Here is a 21580-nt window from a genome sequence, read left to right on the forward strand (position 1 = left end):
TATATATGTGGGTTTTTTCCAATAAATAATGTATGAACATTTGCTCTTATTTTTGATTTTCTTAACATTTTCTTTCCTCTAGCTTTATTGTAAGAATACAGTATATAATACATATAACATACAAAATATGTGTTAGTTGACTGTTATTGAAAAGGCTTCCAGTGTGGGGGGGAGTGGTCAAAAGTTACGCAAGGATTTTTGACTGCGTGGGATGTTGGTATCTTTAACCCCCATGTTGTTTAAGAGTCAACTATAAATTCTTCTAAGAAAAGTGAAGTTAGGAGGGAGGTCAGTAGTCAGGTTTTGGCTGGACAAAGAGTACTGTTTTTAGCAGTCTTGAGCTTTCTCAGACAGGAATTTATGGAAGTTAGAGTTACCATCTTAGAGGTACTGTCTTGAGCTGTTAGAAATGATGCTAGTGTTTGTTTCAGTCTCTTTGTGTGGGTAGTAGGTGAAATCTTTGTGCAAAGTCTGCTACTCTCATAAGCCGAGGTTGAGAACAAAGCTTGGAAGAATCTAAAGCTTGGTCCAGAGTCTTTGTCAGATCTATTGTCTGATCATGCTACTTCTATCCACTCATCCCACTTCCCCACACCTGCTTCTTTCTAGCCTTATTCACTTCTACCTATAGAAAAAAAGCCCTTTCCTGCCTGACCCGTTGAGATACTTGCAGAGTCAGTGCATACTCTTTCTAGTAATTGCCCTCCTCCCACATTGTGATAGTCTCCTCCCCATTGCGGAAACCCTTTCTAGTAAAGTCTCTCCTTATTTAATTTCAGATTTTTAAATTTTATTTTATGCCACAGAACTCTGGCACTTATCACCTGTGATAGCTTGTTTCATGTCTGTGTTACTGTAAGCTCTATATAAGGGCAAGAACTATATCAGTTCCTCAGCAGGTAGTATTGTTACTACTGCGGTGATGTGAAAACAGGCATCGCCCCAGTGGCATGATGGGGGTCCTTGGTTCTTCCTTGCCAACTCAGTAAAGAATTACATATCAGCAAGATTCAGAAAAAGTAAGATTTAGTGAAAGGACATTTTTGAAGAATAAGGGCCATGATAAGAAAAGCTGCAGACCTGTTGAATTGGGGAGATGAAAAAATAAAAGACAGCTTACACTCCAAGGGAGGAGCAGGTTTCCAGCAAAGAAAGTGGTAACAGTGCATAAGTGGGAAGGGCTGTTTATTTTTGGGCTATGATAGGAGGGTGCAAGTGCGGTACTAAATGGTTCTTGTGTGAGGTCACCTTGACTAACAAGTACTTACCAAGAATTCAGTTTGTTATAATTAGATTTATAAACCTCTGGGCATAAGCATGATATTATGATGGTATAATAAGGCCGAAGTTATGGGAAGGTTAGGGTAGTACTTTCTGCATATGGGTTTGTGGCTGGGTTAGCCAACAGCTTGTATGGCCTTCATATCTTAGGGTTTGTGGTAATTTATAACCAGAAAAGGGGAGGTGTTTCTGGGAGGTTATTAAGGAAGGTCTTCAAGGGAGGTTTCTATGGTTATAGAGCTGGGCCTTCCCTCCTGTCTCTCATGACTACCTAACTACCTAACAGTATCAATTAATAGGAGCTCAATAAATATTTATACAGAAGAGTACATAAGCAGATGCTATATTAAGAATGTCCATATAGTTACAAATACATTGAACAGAATTACATGATTCAATTTCATATATTGACTCTGTTATCAACTAAATATTTTCAAGGAGACAGGGGATAAGTAATGGTGCTAGTGATTTATTTGAGAAAATTTGACTCTTTAAGTACTGAAAATGACCAGAGACTGATAATATTTCCTTTCCCCCCTTTCTTATTGAAATATGAAGCTTCCCATTGCATATTATAGGAGAGAAAAAACTTCTCCTCTTCCCTCTTAGGTTCAGTGGCTTAGATCTGCAAATTAAAGTGATAAAAAACAGGTTAAAATGATAAAATGTATATAATTTTATTGATGTTAACATTTTTATGCACGTGGGGCTTTACAGAAAAGAAATGAAAATTTAATGAAGCAATTATACTCAAGAGATTATATATCATTTTAACAAAGGACAATGAATTGTGGAGAAGTAACTGAACAAAAAGAAAAAGGGCTTCTGGAGGGTGAAAAAATGTGGGAAAGTAGCTTAGAAATATATGGGGTAACTGACAGAAGATAATGTTTGTTTTAGTAAAGTCTGGTGATGAGTCGCTCTCCTCTTTGGGATACAAAAAGGGTACATTTCTCATGGAAAATTTATATCCTGCTTTTAGGCAGATTGGGGAAAGAGGACTCTTCTTGCATCTGCTATTTCTCAATTGCCTTCAGCTCAAAATAATTCATTTGCCAAAGCTGCATATTTTGAGTGGTGTATTCTGATTGATTCTGTTCAAGATATTTGGTCATTTTAAATAGAAAGAACTTGAAGATTTACGTTTTGATATCTTCTTTTGTTTGTTTGTTTAGGTGAGGCAACCATTGGCTGACCTCACAGATTGCAAGAACCTTTTAAGAAACAATCTTTTATTTTTTTAATGTTTTATGCCTACATCACCACACCTGGTCTTCCTAGGTGGTCTCCCCATCAAACTAACCAGGCCTGACCCTGCTTAGCTTCCAGGATCAGGCTTGTTCAGGGTGGCAAGGCCATAGACTATTTTTTTAATCAGTGACATGTTCTGCAATTGTTTGTGAATTTAAAAAGCCAAAAAGGTTTTTAAAAATATGAATACTTGTTATATTTTCTAACATGTCCCAGTAAACTAGACTCACACTGACCTGTGCACTCTGGTAAACTATTTAAATGAATCCCAAAGATTATATTTAAGGTAAAGAGGTATTTGCTGAGTATTTAATAACCCACAAAGCTCATTGATCTCATTGATATCATGGCTCAGTTTCCAGAGTGATCTTGGTAATTAACAATGTAGATGACTTGCTACAGGCAAGATCTTTGTGTGCTGATATTCTGGGTTTCAGCAACCTTTTTAAAGAGAACTAATCACATTTGCATACTTCTTTTCATTATGAAGACCTTTATTGCTATCTATAAACTTTTAAAATATCTTGAGCATAGCAGCAACTTTGCTCAATTGTTCAGTCTCAGTTCATTCATTTTTTGGTTGTTAAATAAAAGCAGCATTGCTGTACAGGAAAGGAATATCTTAATTTGGAAAAAAAAACAAAGAAAGACATTCTAATTTTATAGGCAGTCAAAAACTGAAATAATGTAAAAGATTTACAAGCAAATGGAGTTGATGATGCATTGTGATTTAAACAGTGAAAAGATAGTAACTAAAACTATTCAATATTGTTAGGTAGCTAGTCAAAAATGAGTGACAGGGAAACAAAGGAGTAGGGACCCAGCCCAGAGAATGTCCAAAGAATATCCCAATGGTAGTAGAATTCTGGGTTAATGCATTGCACTAGGCAAAGTGTTATACAGTAGCCAAACATCAATCAAAATGACCTCATTTGCTCATCACCTAAGAATGCCTTTGGAACCATTCATCAGGGACCAAATATAATTTAGAGATTCTCATTTCTGGGTTGTTGTTATAGCTCTGTTCGCTAAAACCCTGTGCCTCCTTGGAGCATGCTTTACCTTTCTAAAATATACTTTTAATAAATCTTTTAAAAATCTCACCAATCTATGATTTTTTACTGTGTCAATGAGGAAGAACTGAGGAAAAATGCTAATTACACTTCTGCGCCATTATCCCCCTTCACCCCATGCCTCCTGCCACTGAGGTAACACCAAAGTTCAAATCACCCCCAATGGTAACAATATTACAGTAAAATTCAATAAGCATAGTGTTCACTTTTTAAATTGGATTCCTAGTAAATATGGCAAATTTAAATTTAGCCTAATTAAAAGGCAAAGGGAGAGGAGAATCACAGGAAGCCCCACACTGTGTTTATCACCACAGTTGGGACTGTTTAATTCACTTCCAATTTGGTTATTCGGCCACTCTTTATTTTAATGTGAGCAAGACGATGGACATTACTGGATATATTCAATATGTACAAGATAAAACTAACAAGAGAAAGGGATAGTTTAGGCTAGATTTAACTGTTTTCTCAGAAAAATAACAATGATAGCATGATTTGAGTAGTAGTTCGTTTTTCTACCAAAATGTGCCAATTAATATATTTTATTAGTACCACACAATAATTGCAGTGTCATTTTTCATAAAAGCCAAGCATGGCTCAGGTTATTATAGTCGTTTAGGACAAATTGTGGGATACCTAGACCTTCGTGTGCCTGAACCGGCTTCAGGTTCTGCCAGACATCCAGACAAAGCTGTAACTACAGAATACAGCATTGCCTGACATGAGAAGTAACCATTAATGAAAAGAGTGAGATAGAGATGATGGATGATGATGATGAAGATAGATAGATAGATAGATAGATAGATAGATAGATAGATAATAGTGTGGACAAAAATACACACACGCACACACATACTAAACATAACAAGCTCATGGAAGGCCAGCATAGCAGGCCTTATAAACTCAGAGACTAAAAGTAACCGCATAGGATGGTTTGAAGATAAAAATTTCTAACTAAAAGAAGGTCATGGCGGATGGTCACATTCTAGGCCTGTAGCTATCTTGACAAAAGTCAATCTTTACTTTAAGTACGCTTGTTTATTGTCTTTTTGCATCTAAGATAACATAGCCTTGGAATGTCAGAATAATCCCTTTTTTCTAGGCCCCTCAGGACACAACCCACTGTACCAGGAGACCAGAGAAACCCTCATGGTTATCTTGTCCCCTGCATATCATCTCTATGTTTTGTTAATGTTAATTGTTAACTTTCCTGTACCCACCAATGTAAAAGAAGTATGTGTCCCACCATTTTACTTTTTATCCAATCCCAGAGATTTCCCCACTTTGCTCTTTATCGCCCTCTTGATCTACCACCAATAAACCCTCTTTATGTCTCCTTCTTTGATACCTTATGTATAAAATAAGCTGCATAATGTCATTCTCTGAAGCATTTTCTTAATCATTTGAGATTTTGCTTCCCAACAATTGTCATCAGTTTGAATCAAATAAACTCATTTAATTTCTCTACAGGTTTGTACATTTCTTAAACTGAAAATAGATGACAGATAGATAAATAGATAGATGATAGAAGATAGACAGATGATTAGATAGATATACACATACATCATGATTAGATAGATATATACATACATCATACATACATACATACATACATACATACATACAGAGAGACATAGAAAATGGGGATGGGATCCCAACATGAAATAATGAGATAAACCAACATATGATAAAAGCACAATGATGTAAATTATATTGAAAGATCAAGGACTATAGGAGTTAGGCAGCATTCCAGGATATGTACCACAGTGTGGGGGAGGTTCTAGCTATGAGCTAAAGTTCAGGGATGGCAGGAAAATCTCAGAGATGGGAATTACTGTGAAGAAAAAGAGGGCCCAGTTCTATAGAGATCTAAATATTAGGCATAATAATAAGACAGGGACTCAAGGAAACAGCAGAAGCCTGTTTTCAGAACAGAGGTGTCAGGTTTAGGCTGGACTAGCAGAAAGATCACTCACAGGTGAGTGATGGGCTAGAGAACCTTCACTACCTCCTGATTCAGGATAGGATTGGTCTTCCACTATATCCTATAAGGGTCAATCAATATGGTTGTGGGGATATTAAGGTAAAAAAAAAGCAGGAGGAGGCCCTATCAGACATTCAGAACCAAGAAACAGACACTTATTGAGAATTCAGAATAGGGAGCATGACAACTTAGGTAAAAGTAAGGTGGGTCACCTCCCAGGTCCACATTGAAATTATAACCAAATTATAACATAATCACTGTTGTGGTGCGATCAAATCCAAGACCCATGGAGCCAATCGAGATGAATTGTGAGCCTTTATTAGCCAGCCGGCGACTGACTCTCCACCATTTAGGGTTAGAGGAGATCAGCCCTGAGCTTCCATTAGCTGGTCGGCAACTGACTCTCTACCGTGCAAGGGTTAGAAGAGATCAGCCTCGAGCTCCCAGAAGAGGCAGTTTATACAGCCACCAGCACATCACTGAACAGATCACCACACCCTGGTTAACAGTTGACCTTTAGTATATCCTTGATCAGATTACCACACCCTGGTTAACAGAATCAGAAGTAAATCTTTAATGCTGGCTTACTGGAAAATTGTCCACCCATAACAATCAACATGGAGAATCACCTGAAGTCCAGCTGATCATAATACCTACATCTGATAATATAAAGAAGGAGCTGCATTGAAACAAGTAGGAGGGGCAAAATCACTAATAAGGCTGGACCCACACCTGCCGGTGACAGAGGATCACTGAGACAGAGAGCAAGGCTACAGAGGCTTCCCTGAAGGAGAGGTTCCTGGCCTCATTTGGGGGCTCCCAAGCCCAGGGTTCCAACCTAGGGAAGAGAAGTTTCCAATAACTCTGACTGCAAAAACCAGAGGGCGTAGCAGAAACGTTGTGAAATCAGACCAGTGATAAACCAAGCACAACTCAGAGAGTTAGAGAACTCATATTTATTACACTGATGGTCCCAGAAGAGCTAGCCCTCTGAAGATCTAGGCCCCGAACTCAGATGCAACTTTGCTTTTATGAGGCTTAGTTGACATGGGCCGATTAGTTAATTTGTCCTCAGAGGGTTCCAGACTGAGGAAGTTGCTATGGGCTATGGGCAGTTACAGAGCATGAGATTTTCAGATGGGAATTTAGGGAATATATCTGTTATCTAGTCAGAACAATCAAGGGGTAGGGTGAATTTTCAGTTGATCTCAAGATCACTCTGCCCTTAGGCCTATGCAGCAAGCATGTCTACAGAAGCATAACAAAGAGCTGATTATAAGATTAGCCTTCTGGTTGAAAATTCCTCTTCAAGTGAATTCTGGTGGTCTGGGTGAGACAGAAGGAGACTGAAACCCTAGGGTCCCCTTTAAAGGGCCCACGTTCAGGCTTTCTGACCTGGAGACACTCACCTGGGAAACCGACAGGGGGGAAGAGGCTCCTACGGGATTCATAGAGAAAGTCTGCATTACCTGGCTCCAGAAGGTGGGCTGGAAGGGTAGCCACCATTGTGCCTTAGTCGGGCCTCTACCAGCAATCTAGAGACCTTACCAGCTTGACTGTGCAGACCCCTTCCACGGGGCCATTAGCAAGTTCTGGCCTGAGGAGATCAACCCTCCCTACACAACCTGAGGAACTGACAGGGCTTTTCCTGCTGGATGACTATCACACCCTGCACCTATTCAGGGACAAACATTCCCAGCTGGCAGTCAGCACTGTGAATGCACTTTTCTGAGATAGTATCAAGCAGATCACTGCTGCCAACATGAACTTGAGAGGATCCTCGGGATCTGTAGGCCAGTCCAGGACAGCAGCTGGTCTTGCTATGATCTGGGACTTATGTGGAAATGTGTGAACAGTTCTGAAGTAGCAGCAAGACTGAGGCTGTATTGATCTGATCGCCATAGTCTTCTGAGATCCTACACCACCCAACCCACAGATTTCCCTAGGCAGCCCTTTAACCATTGACAGTGAACCTCCACTACCCAGCTCCTCCCCCACCATGTCTCTCAATCCACACAGGCAAAAAACTGGTTAGCACAAGATGAGCACTGCATGGAAATCAGTGACAGGCAGACTTTTGCTGCCTATGCGAACTGTAATATCTCTTGAGGAGACTGCAGAGGTCTTTGGGACTGCCCCAGACAGCTGCTTTTCTCCATGTGATCTGTGACTACTGTGGGTACGTGCAGATACAGAAATTACAGAAAACTCTGGCCATTGGCCTGACAGCCCTTGACTCCCTGAGCTCCTACCCCAACCAATACACAAAGTGCCAGCCACACGTTGATCAGCAGCTGCCTCTGCCCTCGTTCAGACAAGAGGTGGGCAGCAGCTAACCTTGCTATGACTGGAAACTTGTACAGGGGGCCACAGAGACAGCGCTGGCATGTAAATGGACACCGCAGTGACAGGGGAAAATTTCCTCAATAAACTTTGAAGACTACCAGGGTCACTGCACTGCCCAACACACATCACCTGGAGGGTCTTCCAGTTTCAGAGACTGATGGGTAACTGACAGGCAGTGTCAGGTCTTGAGGAGTACTGGTCCCACTATTAAACTGACCTAGGTCAGGAATGGGGAATAACCAGACCACTGCCTACAACATCATCTCTTCCACTTACCTGTAGATCCAGCACAGGTAACAAACATCTGCAGATTGCTTTGTAGTTCCCACCAGGTAGCCCTGAGCAATCAAAAGCAGTAGCTGATCTTGGCCTACTGGGGAGCCCCACTCAAGGGGCCACAAAACCAACACATCTGAAGGCAGGCACCAGACCACAACAGAGCAACTCCTGACTAGCCTCATTAGTGGTACACACGAAGAGTGGTTGCAACCAGTACACAAGCCTGCGAGGGCTAATCCCATTCAGTGGGGTCAGCCCCCAACACAGCAACTCTTACCCTGTGGGTGCAGCCAATTCCCACAATTAGTCAGCCTCAGCGTTAATCTCATCCACTGATTAACTAACAACAATAAAGGCTTAGTGACCACAGAAGATCAGGCACATCCCACACAGAGACCATGTCCAGAACCCCCAGCGTAGGGGATCAGGGAGAGTATGTCACTGGGCCACACAGGAGACCTTCCACATAAGACCATCTGATCAAGGTTAAGAGATGAAACAAATATTTCTGACACATAGAAAGGAACACAGAGAGGCTAATAAAATAAGAAAGAAAAAAAGAAACATGCTACAAATGAAGCAACAGGAAACTCCAGAAAATAAGCTAAATGAAATGGAGGCAAGTGACCTACCAGAGACAGAGTTCAAAATAATGGTTATAAGGATGCTCAATGAACTTCGGGGGAGAATGGATGAGCGCAATGAGAACTTTGACAGAGAGACTGTAAGCATAAAAAGGGCATAGAAACCATGAAAAAGAACCAGACAGAAATGAAGAATACAATAACTAAAAGGAAGACTACATTAGAAGGATTCAACAGTAGACTGGACAAGCAGAAGATCAAATCAGCAAACTGGAAGACAGGGTAGCAGAATACATCCAACCAGAATGACAAAAACAAAAACAAAAAAAAAGGGAATTAAAAAAAAAAACGAGGATAGATTAAGAGACCTCTGGGAAAACCTGAAGGAGAAGAGAGAGAGCAAAGGATTACAAAACTATTTGAGGAGATAATGACAGAAAACTTTCCTAACCTGGCAAAGGAATTAGACATACAAGTTCAATGAGCACAAAGAGTCCCAAAGAAGAGAAATGCAAACGGACACACACCAAGACACATCATCTTGAAAATGGCAAAGCTCAAAGACAAAGATAGAATCTTAAAAGCAGCAAGAGAAAGGCAGCTAGTTACTTACAAGCGTGCCCGCATAAGAGTGTTTGATGATTTTTCAATGGAAACTTGGCAGGTCAGAAGGGCTGTCAAGAATTATTCAAGTTATGAAAAACAAGAATCTACATACATGCACACTCTACCCAGAAAGGCTTTCAATGTAAATGGAAGGTGAAATAAAGGGTTTTCCAGACGGGGAAAAGCTTAAGGAATTCATTACTAACAAACTAGTATTACAAGAAATGTTAAAGGGACTTCTGTAAAAAAAAAAAAAAAAGAAAGAAAAGAAAAGAAAGAAAAAGAAAAAAAGAAATACAAATAACAAAATGGCAGTAACTATGTACCTATCAATAATCACTTTAAATGTAAATGGATTAAATGCTCCAATCAAAAGGCAGAGGGGAGCTGAATAAATAAGAAAACAAGACCTATGCCTATGCTGTCTACAGGAGACCCACTTCAGATCAAATGATACAGACTGAAAGTAAAGGGAAAGAAAAGCTTCACATAAATGGAAGTAAAAAATAATAATAAATAAAAGATGGGGTAGCAATACTTATGTCACACAAATAGATTTTAAAACAAAGGCTATAATAGAGGCAAAGAAGGGCATTACATAATGATAAAGGGGTTGACAAATCAAGTGAACATAACCATAATAAACATATATACCCCAACGGAGGAGCACCTACATACATAAATTAATGGCTGAAATAAAAGGAGAGCTCAACAGTAATACACTCATAGTAGGAGACTTTAACATCCCTTTGACACCAATGGATAGATCTTCCAGACAAAAAAATCAACAAGGAAACAGTGGGCATAAAAGACGTAATGAACCATATGGATTTAATAGCTATTTTGAGAGCATTTCACCCAAAAGGAGCAAAATATACATTTTTCTAATGTGTACATGGGAAATTTTCCAGGATAGACCACGTGTTAGTACACAAACCAAGTCTCAATAAATTCAAGAGGATTAAAATCATGTCAACCATCTTCTCTGATCATAGTGGATTGAAACTAGAAATCGACTACAAAAACAGAACAGAACAAAACAAAACAAAACAGAACAAAACAAAACAAAACAAAAAAACAACTGGAGAATAGACAAACACATGGAGACTAAAGAACATGCTACTATACGATGAATGGGTTATCAATGAGATCAGGGAAGAAATCGATAGATACCTGGAGAGAAATGAAAATGAAACACAATGACTCAAAATCTATGTGACACAGCCAAAGCAGTCCTAGGAGGGAAATTCATAGCAATACAGGCCTACCTCAAGAAACAAGAAAAAGCTCATATAAATAATCTAACTTTACACTTAAAAGAGCTTTAAAAAGAAGAGCAAACAAACCCCAAAGTGACTAGAACGAAGGAAATAATAAAGATCAGAGTGGAAATAAAGGAAATAGAGTCTATAAAACAATACAAAAGATTAATGAAAGCTAGAGCTGTTTCTTTGAAAGGATAAACAAAATCAGCAGACTCTTAGACAAACTAATCATGGAAAAAAGAGGACTCAAATAAATAAAGTCAGAAATTGAAGAGGAGAAACAACTACAGACTCCACAGAAATACAAAAGGTCACACACACACACAAATACTATGAGCAATTGTATGTTGACAAATTGCTCAATCTGGAAGAAATAGACACATTCCTAGAAACATACAATCTCCCATGACTGAGTCAAGGAGAAATAGAAAATCTCAACCAACTGATTACCACAAATGAAATAGAATCAGTAATCAAAAATCTCCCAAAAAACAAAAGTCCTGGACCGGATGGCTTCATAGGCAAATTTTACCAAACATTCAAAGAAGAATTAACACCTATTCTTCTCAAAGTATTCTAAAATATTCAAGAATAGGGAAGGCTCCCTAACTCCTCTTATGAGGCCACCATTACCTTGATTCCAAAGCAGACAAAGACATTAGAAATAAAGAAAACTATAGGCTGATATCTCTTATGAACTTTGATGCAAAAATCCTCAACAAAATATTAGCAAACTGAATTCAGTAATACATTAAAAATATCAGACGCCATGATCAATTTGCATTTATTCCTGGGATACAAGGTTGGTCCAATATCCACAAATCAATGAATGTGATACACTCCATTAACAAATAGAAAGATAAAAACCATGAGATGATATCAGTAGGTTCAGAAACATTTGATAAAATCCAGCATCCATTTATGAAAAAATCTCAACAAAATGTGACTAGAGAGAGCATACCTCAACATAATAGAGGCCATGTACTACAAACCTGCAGCTAACATCACACTTAAGAAGAAAAGGCCAAAAGCATTTTCTTTAAAATCAGCAACAAGACAAAGATCCTCACTTTCACCACTCCTCTTCAGCATGGTATTAGAAGTCTTAGCCACAGCAATAAGACAAGAAAGAAAAATAAAACACATCCTAATTGGAAAAGAAGAAGTAAAACTCCTGTTATTTTCCAACGATATGATACTATATAGAGAGAACCCTAAAGATTCTACCAAAAAAAAAAAAAACTGTTAGAACTGATCAATGAATTCAGTAAAGTAGTAGTTTACAAAATAAATATTCAGAAATCAGTGGCATTTTTATACATCAATGATGAACTTTCAGAAAGAGAAATTAAGAAAACAATCCCATTTAAAATTGCATCAAACAGCATAAAATACCTGGGAATCAAATTAACCAAGGAAATAAAAGACCTGTTATCAGTAAATTATGTCATTGAAAAAAGAAATTAAAGAAGATAAAAATAAATGGAAGCATATATTATGCTCATGGTAGGAAGAGTTAACATCATTAAAATGGCCATACTACCCAAAGTAATCTATAGATTCAGTGCAACCCCTATCAAAATACCAATGGTATTTTTCAAATAATCCTAAAATTGATATGCAACCATAAAAAACCCCTAAGAGCCACAACGATCTTGAGAAAGAAGAACAAAAGTTGGAGGTATCACACTACCTGGTATCAAACTATACTACAAGGCTACAGTAATCAAAACAGCATGGTACTGGCATAAAAACAGATACTTTGATCAATGGAACAGAATAGAGAAGCCAGAAATAAATCCATGCCTATACTCTCACTTTATATATGACAAAGTATGTAATAATATATAATGGGGTAAAGACTGTCTCTTCAATAAATGGTTTTGGGAAAATTGAATAGATACATGCAAAAAAAAAAAAAAAAGAAACTGGACCACCTTCTTACCCCATATGTAAGACTAGACTCAAAATGGATTAAATACTTGAATGAAAGGCCCAAAACCATAAAAATTCTAAAAGAAAACATAGACATAAACTCTCTGATATTGCTAACGGTAATTTCTTTTCAGATATATCTCCTCGGACAAGAGAAACAAAAGAAAAATAAATAAATAGGACTACATCAAACTAAAATTTTTTATACAGTAAAGGAAACCATCAACAAAAACAAAAGACAATCATCTGATTGGGAGAAGATATTTGTTAATGATACATCTGATAATATCCAAAATATATAAAGAAATCATACAACTCAGCAACAAAAAACAAACGATCTAATTAAAAAATGGGCAGAAGACCTAGACAGATACTTCTCCAAAGAGCAAATACAGATGGCCAATAGACATATGAAAAGATGCTCAAGGTCCTTCATCATCAGAGAATTGATAATTTAAAACCACAATGAGATAGCACCTGACACCTGTCAGAATGGCTATCATCAATTAATCAAAAAACGAGAAGTGTTTTTGAGGATGTGGAGAAAAGGGTACCCTTTTCATACATTGTTGGTGAGATTGCAAATTGGTATAGCCACTATGGAAAACAGTCTGGAGGTTACTCAAAAAATTAAAGATGGATAAATCATTTCGCCTAGCAATTGTAGTTCTGGGTATTTATCAAAATAAAATCAAAACGATAATTTGTAAAGATTTATGCACCCCAATAATTATGGCAACACGATCTACAATAGCCAAGATATGGTAGCAATCCTAATGCTCATCAACAGACAATTGGATAAAGAAATTATAGTACATATATACAATAAAATATTATTCAGCCATTAAAAAAATGAAATCCTACCATTTGCAATGACATAGATGGACCTAGAGGTTATTATGCAGAGTGAAATAAGTCAGACAAAGAAAGGTAAATATCAGTGATTTCACGTATATGTAGAATGTAAGGAAGATAAAGAATTAAGTAATCAAAAGCAGACTTACAAATATAGAAAACAATCTGGTGGTGATGGACAGAAGGAATGGGGGGCTTAAGGGACTGGGAGAATGAGGTGAAGGGTTAAAGAATTACAAATTAGTAGTTGGTAGATGGTCACAGGGATAGGGACCATGACATAAGAAATGCAGTTAGCATTGATATTTTGGCTGGGTGGAGAGCCCGAGGAGAGAAATAATTAGGGGGATCATTTTATAACCTCTAAATGTTGAACCAATGTACTGTATACTTGAAGCTAATAACATAAAATTAAAAAAAAAGAGAGACCTTTTTCTAAATAGAGCCTAGTTTTCCTTGATTTCATACTATCGCTATAAAGGTCAAGGCTATAAGTATCAGCGGAGTTAATCTGGCTCGGCAACTATGTTATAATATTTGACATAGGAAGCTTCTGTGCTTATTGGATCTCTGACTCTAGGAGTTGCTGGGAAATGATAGATCAAAGAACTTTCAGAGTGGTTCACACCTTCAGAAAATCAGTGATTAATTAATAAGGCCTTTAGGATTCCCTAGTTTGTAAGCATGGCATTCTGTCACAAAAACACTCAAAAACGTTTTTATGTCAATTATACTGTAAACAAAAATCCATTCTGTTTTTAACTCCTCCTGTTAATCAGTGTTGAAACAAAGCCTAGTTTTTTGTTTGTTTGTTGGTTTGTTCGTTTTACTGAGAAGCAGACACATTTGATTTGGAAATACCTTACTATAAATGTCCAGGTATGTACCAAACTATCAATTTTGATTAGTTCTTTCACTTGATTTGGCGGCTGCTTCCCATATAATAGTTACACATGTGTGTATGTGTGAGATTTATGAAGAATTTAAATGGATTCTAAATTGGGGAAATCAGGTCCTTGGTGAAAACACAACTTGCCCCCCAAAAAATTTTAGCTGTAACTTTGTAGTAACTGGCTTATATATAAGATTTTTTTTAAAAAAAATCATAATGACTATAATAACGGCATGTGTACACTAGAAGAGAGTCAAACAAATCGATAAAGGTGATTAGAGTTGTAATAAGAATAAATTACCTGTTATATTGCCTCCCTCCTTCTTGACATATCAGTAAATCCAGCTAGCACATTAATGGAAAAAAAATGATAGTATGAAAGTTCTTCAAGAAATTAAAAATAGAACTACTAAATGACTCAGCAATTCTACTTCTTGGCATTTATCCAAAGAAATCCAAAACACTAATTAAAAAAAAAGTGTGCACCCTCATGTCCATTGCAAAATTATTTACAATAGCCAAGATATGGAAGCAATTTAAGTGCCCATCAATAGATGAATGAATAAAGAAGAGGTGGTACATATACACAATAGAATACTACTTAGCCATAAAAGAGGATGAAATCTTACCATTTGTGACAATATGAATAGACCCAGAGGGTATTATGCTAAGTAAAATAAGTCAGACAGATAAGGACAAATACCATATCATTTTACTTATATGTGGAATCTAAAACACAAAATAGATGCTCAACATCGCTAGCTATTAGGGAAATGCAAATCAAAACCACAATAAGATGTAATCATCTCACATCTGTTAGAACAGCTATAATCAATAGGACAAGAAGTAACTGTTGGAGAGGATGCATTGAAAAAGGAACCCTTATACACTGTTGATGGGACTGCAAATTGGTACAACCATTATGAAAAACAGTATGGAGTTTTCTCAAAAAAACTAAAAATTGATCTACCATATGATCCAGCAATCCCTCTACTGAGTATTTACCCCAAAGACTTGAAAACCCGCATCCAAAAAGATATTTGCACACCGACGTTCATAGCTGCATTATTCACAGTGGCCAGGACATGGAAACAACTGAAGTGTCCTATGATAGATGATTGGCTAAAGAAGCTGTGGTGCATATATATAATGGAATATTACTCAACCATAAGAAGAGATGAAATACTGTCATTTGTGACAATATGAATGGACCTTGAGATAATCATGCTAAGTGAAATAAGCCAGACAGAAAAAGTAGAAAATCACATGATATCACTTATATGTAGGATATAAACTTAAAAGCAACAAATAAACAAGAAAAACAGAGACTCATGGACATAGATTATAGACTAGTGGTTACCAGAGGGTAGAGGGTGGTGGTAGTGGGGAGGTAGACAGGGTAAAAGGGGGCCAAATATGTGGTGACAGAAAAAAAATCTAAGTATGGAGGTTGAACACACAGTGTAAATATATATATGCTTTACTGTTGAAATGTACAGCTGAAACTTATTGAATTTCATTAACCAATATCACCATAAAATAAATCAATCAATAAAAATAAATTAAAATAACATTCAAGTAAAAAGAAAACACACAAAATAAATTAACAAGCCAAATAGAAACAAACTCAAAGATACAGAGAACAAATTGATGTTTGCCAGATGAAAAGGGGATTGGAAGGATGGTGAAAAAGGTTAAAGGGATCAATAAGTAAAGTAAAAATTGTCCATTATAAAAATAATCACAGGGATATGAAATACATCATGGAGAATATAGTCAATAATATTGTAATAATTATGTGTGGTATCAGATAGGTACTAGACTTATGGGGGGGCATCAACTCGTAAGGTATATAAATGTCTAATCATTATGTTCTACACCTGAAACTAATATAATACTGTATGTCAATCATAGTTAAAATCAATATAAAATATATTTTTTTAAATATAGAAAACTATTTTTAAAGAAATAAAGAAGCAGCCCTAACCTATAGAATTCTAGCTCATAACCTGATATTAATTTTTAGCAACATAAGACCAAGAGAAGTTTAATGTGACTGACTGTCCTCTTTTGCCTAAAATTGAAAGGCTTCCTGGGTTTTGGGACTTTCAGTGCTCAGACTGGAACAGTGTTGGGCTATCTGGGATTGTTAGTCACCCTAGGTGTAAGGACATTTTTTCTATCTTTGAGTAGGAACACATCTCTAGGGATGGGTCTATAAGTCCATGGATATGTTTAAGAGCATATTAAACTCCATAAAATACTTTATTTGTATTTGAGATTGTATACAATCTCATAGCCTCTGAGTTGCTTAGGAGGCAAGTGAAAAGGAACAAAAAAGGCTATGATTTGGAGTCAAACAATTTAGTACATTTGGAAATTGCCTACATAATGTAGAAGTGGAAGCGGAGTTGAAAGGAATCCTTGATATTTTTGTACATACCTAGTATGATATGACTTTGTCATAGGGATGAAGGTATAGTACTGACTCAGCTAAAAGTACTAAGAATTATTCAATCAAAAATAAATTTTTGACATCTTCAGAAATATCAATGTTAACTAATAATCCCAGTGGCTATCTTAGGGGTGAATACTAGAAACAAACAATTTTTGTCTGTTTTGGGGGGTTTTCAGTGCTTAAACAACAAACTAGAAATAAAGCTATATAAAGATATTAGCAAAATCCTGTAACATCTAACATCAAATAGATAGAGGAAAAAAATTAACGAAGACAAATTCCACTGCTTAATAGATAGTTAAGCCCTCTCTAAATGTGGAATGAATGAAAGATTAACATCTATGATACCAAAAAATAAAACATGTAAATTAAATCTATCAGCAAATGTTAATTGAATTTCCAATAATTGTAAGGCACAAAATGTGAAAGTTCATGTTTTGCTTATCTATTCCACTCATTATTTTTTTGATTATTTTTTATTCATGTCAAAGTTCTGACCTATTAAGAAGTAGAGGTATAATCATTTAATTTCTAACCCAAGTAATAGCAATGGTGTTAAAAATCTCAGAAGAGTCTTTTTCCTTTTTTTTTCTAAAATTCTGAGACTGGAAGGTTTGAATCTCTAATTATTATATTACTCAGGTTTATAACATTTTCCAAATACGATGCTCCAGCCAACTGTGGTCCAGTTTAATAGCTATGTGGTTTATACCACATTTTCTCATTTCACTGATGGTTGTGTTAGCAGGGTGGTATTGAAAAACTCAAAAAAGCCCCTACTTCAGTCTATCTAGTCTACTGCAGGAAGAGATAAATTTGCTCTGATAGGATTTTGTTTTCAAAAAGCTATCATGATTGTTAGCTCATTTGTTTTTCCATTCAATTTTCCTACAAATAGATTTGGGGCACGGATTTTCAAAACCTTTTTTTATATGTATAGGTAAAGAAGATAAACTTAGATGCCTATCATTTCCAGTATCATCAATTTCTTTTCTGGGAAAATATATAAATATACCCCTAGTATTTTCCCACAATAACTTTGACTCAATTTTTATAGAATCTTGGAATAAAAACATTAGGGTTTGCAGATTTTAATACTATGTTTATGTCTGAAAACTATAGCACAGTCAGCATCTTTATTTTGCTTTCTCTGATAGTTAATAGAATCTACAACATGATTGTAGAAAAATAAAATAATGTTTGCATTTAGTCCACCTATTTTTTTATAGAGTAGCTTTGTAGGAAATTAACTTAAACAACAGTGGACCATATTCTTTAACCACTGGGTGAAACAAAGGTCTAGGTAGACCCCTGAAGTACTAGCAAAGGATAATTCACTTCTTGCTATTCTTGGAATTAGAGTGTTTCCCGTTACAGAAAGAGACTCATGGTAACTTGTTCTTCAGCTGTTCTTATCACCAAAACCCAAAGCACCCCAGAAAAACACTTTTCCTTTTCCCAATGCTTTATTAGATGATAATTTTCCCTAAGAATCTTCTCACACTTGTCTTTGAATTGTGTATTAACCATTCCAGCATTATGATTTTACATTCCTTAGGTACTTACCATCCCATGCTTCTCCTTTGTATTATGGTTATTATAATGCTAGTCTGTCAAATAATTAAGAGGAAAAATATGTTTTGACATTCTTTTTTTATTGTCAACATCACCTAGCACATGCAGCCTCATCAAATGTGAAAGACCATTTGTCAGTCCAATTTGCTGTGATGCATTGACCTAGTTCCAGAACAGGCAGGAACCAAAACAGTCACTTGCTTGGTTATCTTTATATAGTGTGGCAGATTAGAATCACCATGTGTTCTATTCAGGCTTGATTCTACCTTAGAGAACTGGGAAACAAAGGGAGATAGGCTACATGGAAAGACAGTATAGAATATTTAAGAGCTCTAGCTTTTGTTATCAGAGGAACCTTGGTTTTCACCCCTTCTCTTCTATCTACTTACTAAAAGGCCTTAGGGTGAGAAAGCCATAAAACCTGGAATTATGTGAGACTTGATCACAGAACAAACATTAACTGACTTATTTGTCACAGTCTACTAGGCCAGCAGCATGAGTTGTAAAAGAATGGGAATATACACAGAACTAAGGTAATTTCTAGTCTATGCAGTGAAAGGAGTCCTTCAGTTTGTTATATGAACTTTGACTGAGATATATCTTTTTCCTCTGATTGAGTCACACTAGGGACAAACCAACTGAAAATACTAGGAATTAATTATTAAGTCATTTATATGTTTCAGATACATTAATTAATTTATTGAATATTTAATAAGTTAATTATTAAACTGTTTTTGAACATTGTTTATGGGAGAATATTCTTTGGCAATAAAAATATATTCTCAAGTATAACCAGCTGACTGAGAATCAGAGAATCATAGAACCATGTTAGAGCCTCCATCTCTTGAATCCCTTGTTTTAGAAGTCAAAGATCTTAAAACAAGTTAGGGGACAGAATATTTTTCCCTTTTTAAAAATATTAACATGTCATTCATCCCTTGAGAAGTTTAGTCAATGATTCTATATCAGAAAACCCTTCATTTCAGTACTGGAAAAAAAAAATCAAAGATCTCCTGCTAGTTGGAAGCTGTAGAGAAACTATCAAAATTTTACATATTTAATGTTAATTTCATATGACAGATAACAAGAAAGACTAAATTAATTAAAACGGTTTGAGGCTAAAAACATTTAGAAAACTTTGTTTTTGAACTGTCAGGAAGTATAGGATATTCAGCAAGTTTTAGTGCTTGATTACAGTGATGAAAGGGGTAAAAAGAAGTTATTGACAAATTAAAATGGATTCACTATGGTCTCTTCTAATGCCTTATCTATGATTTTATGTGGCCTGTGGTTGGAAGGAAAGTAGCATTGTCATTTACATTTTGCAAAACCAAACTGTCCTTGGGCTGTATTGAAAAGGCCTACTGTCTAAAGTTTTCTTTTCTCTACTCAATATTGTCCACCACCCCATCAGCAACTTATTTTTAATTAATTTGTTAAGAATGAAAAGAAACAGGAAGAAAACTCTAAAAAAAGAAAATTTAATCAAATTTCACATTTAATGAGCATGTAAAATGTTCCACCTATGAGCACAGGAGATGCCATCCATAGTGGATAAGCATTAAGAAGCCAAAGTGAAGAAGACATGACTCCTGTCCACAAGAATCTTATAATCTCAAAGTGGAAGGAAGAAGCAGACTATAGATTGCACATTTAAAGTACTCATGTTTAGCTAGATAAGCTGAGAGAGACAGAAAGAGAGAGAGACAGAGAGACAGAGAGGCAAACAGAGAGATAGACAGAGACAGAAATATATATTTTGACTTGCCCACTAATCTATTTAGTGAGCGAGACTCTACAATTAATATGATACTTTTTGACAGGAATCTGCAATTCTCTCAGTGTCAGTTCCCACTTAACCTCTCGCAGTATGAGTATCTCCCTGTGTTGCCTGTGATTCTCAGGTTTAAGGTTTATATTTTTTTATACAACTTGGTCTGTACATGCAACACAAGTATTTTATCTATTAGGGATAACCCTCCAAAGACATTTATTTTCAAGTTTAGTTTGAAACTATGTGGGGAAAAAAACTTAATTTTTCTTATATTTTTAGATTATAGGTATAGGGGAGGACAAATTTTCCTCGATCCTCTTGGGGTACTTTCTTAAACTAAGCATTTTTATACTAGATTTAATGAAGAGTGAACAGTCATGGGAAAACATGATAGGATATAGACTGGGGGAAACTTAGTAATTTCTCTTTCCTCAGATTTCTCTCAGAGTCCTTCTATCTTCAGAGATAAAGGTGCTCCTTTTCTCTGGGTATAAGAAAGACATCTTTCACATGAAGGTCTTATGATTTGCTTTAGGAAAGAAGGTTCTTGAAGGACATGCTTAAGATATATAGCCTATGCCCTATAGGTGATGATAGTCAGTGAGAGCTTTTTAAACAGTGGAGTGATATGATCATATATTTGTTTTAGAAAGGTAACCCCTAGCTGTCACCTCATACCTCTGGCTTGGCAGATGCTCTTTTCAACAATGAAGAAATAAAACCGCAAGAAAATATCTTGTGGGAAAAGTGAAAATACAGATACTTGGTATTCAAGTGCCAAAAAAAGATGCAAGTGAGCACAGGACCAATTTAGATATTTTCACCATACTTCCTGGGGCAGGGGATAATACTTACCTTTATATTTAAATACTTCTATGGAAGGATGAGAACTTTCTAAGAGTGGACAGTAGAAATAAGCTACTAAAGACAGAATTTAGAACCACAGATTAGCCTAGCTGGAAGGGGTACTAGTGATCAACTTAGAGAGACAAACGTTGGCCTAAAGGCCAAACTAGCTATTATTTTTATGTGGCCTTGGAGTTAAGGATGATTTTTACATTTTAAAAGGGTTGTACAAGAGGAAAAAAAAATATGTGACTGAATATGTGGCCCACAAAGCCCAACATGTTTTTTATTTGGTTCTTTATAAAAAAGTTTGTCATTGTCTAATTCAATTTCTTTGCGTTATAAGGAAAAACTGAGACTCGTTTATTCATTATATATACATATACACATTATAAAATAGCCTTCTCTAAAAGCTCAACCTTACGCCACTGAACTAATTTTATTTTCAAAATATTTAAGTATTTAAATTCATTCCTCCCCCTCTTTAATTCCCTCCCGCCCATTTCTACTCCTGACCTATGGATGTTGCCATCTCCCTTTAAAAAACTGGATCTCTGAAGGTGAGGCATCTCCTCCCAC

Source organism: Rousettus aegyptiacus, unplaced genomic scaffold (genome assembly GCF_014176215.1).
Source record: "Rousettus aegyptiacus isolate mRouAeg1 unplaced genomic scaffold, mRouAeg1.p scaffold_m13_p_9, whole genome shotgun sequence".
NCBI classification, from domain to species: domain Eukaryota; kingdom Metazoa; phylum Chordata; class Mammalia; order Chiroptera; family Pteropodidae; genus Rousettus; species Rousettus aegyptiacus.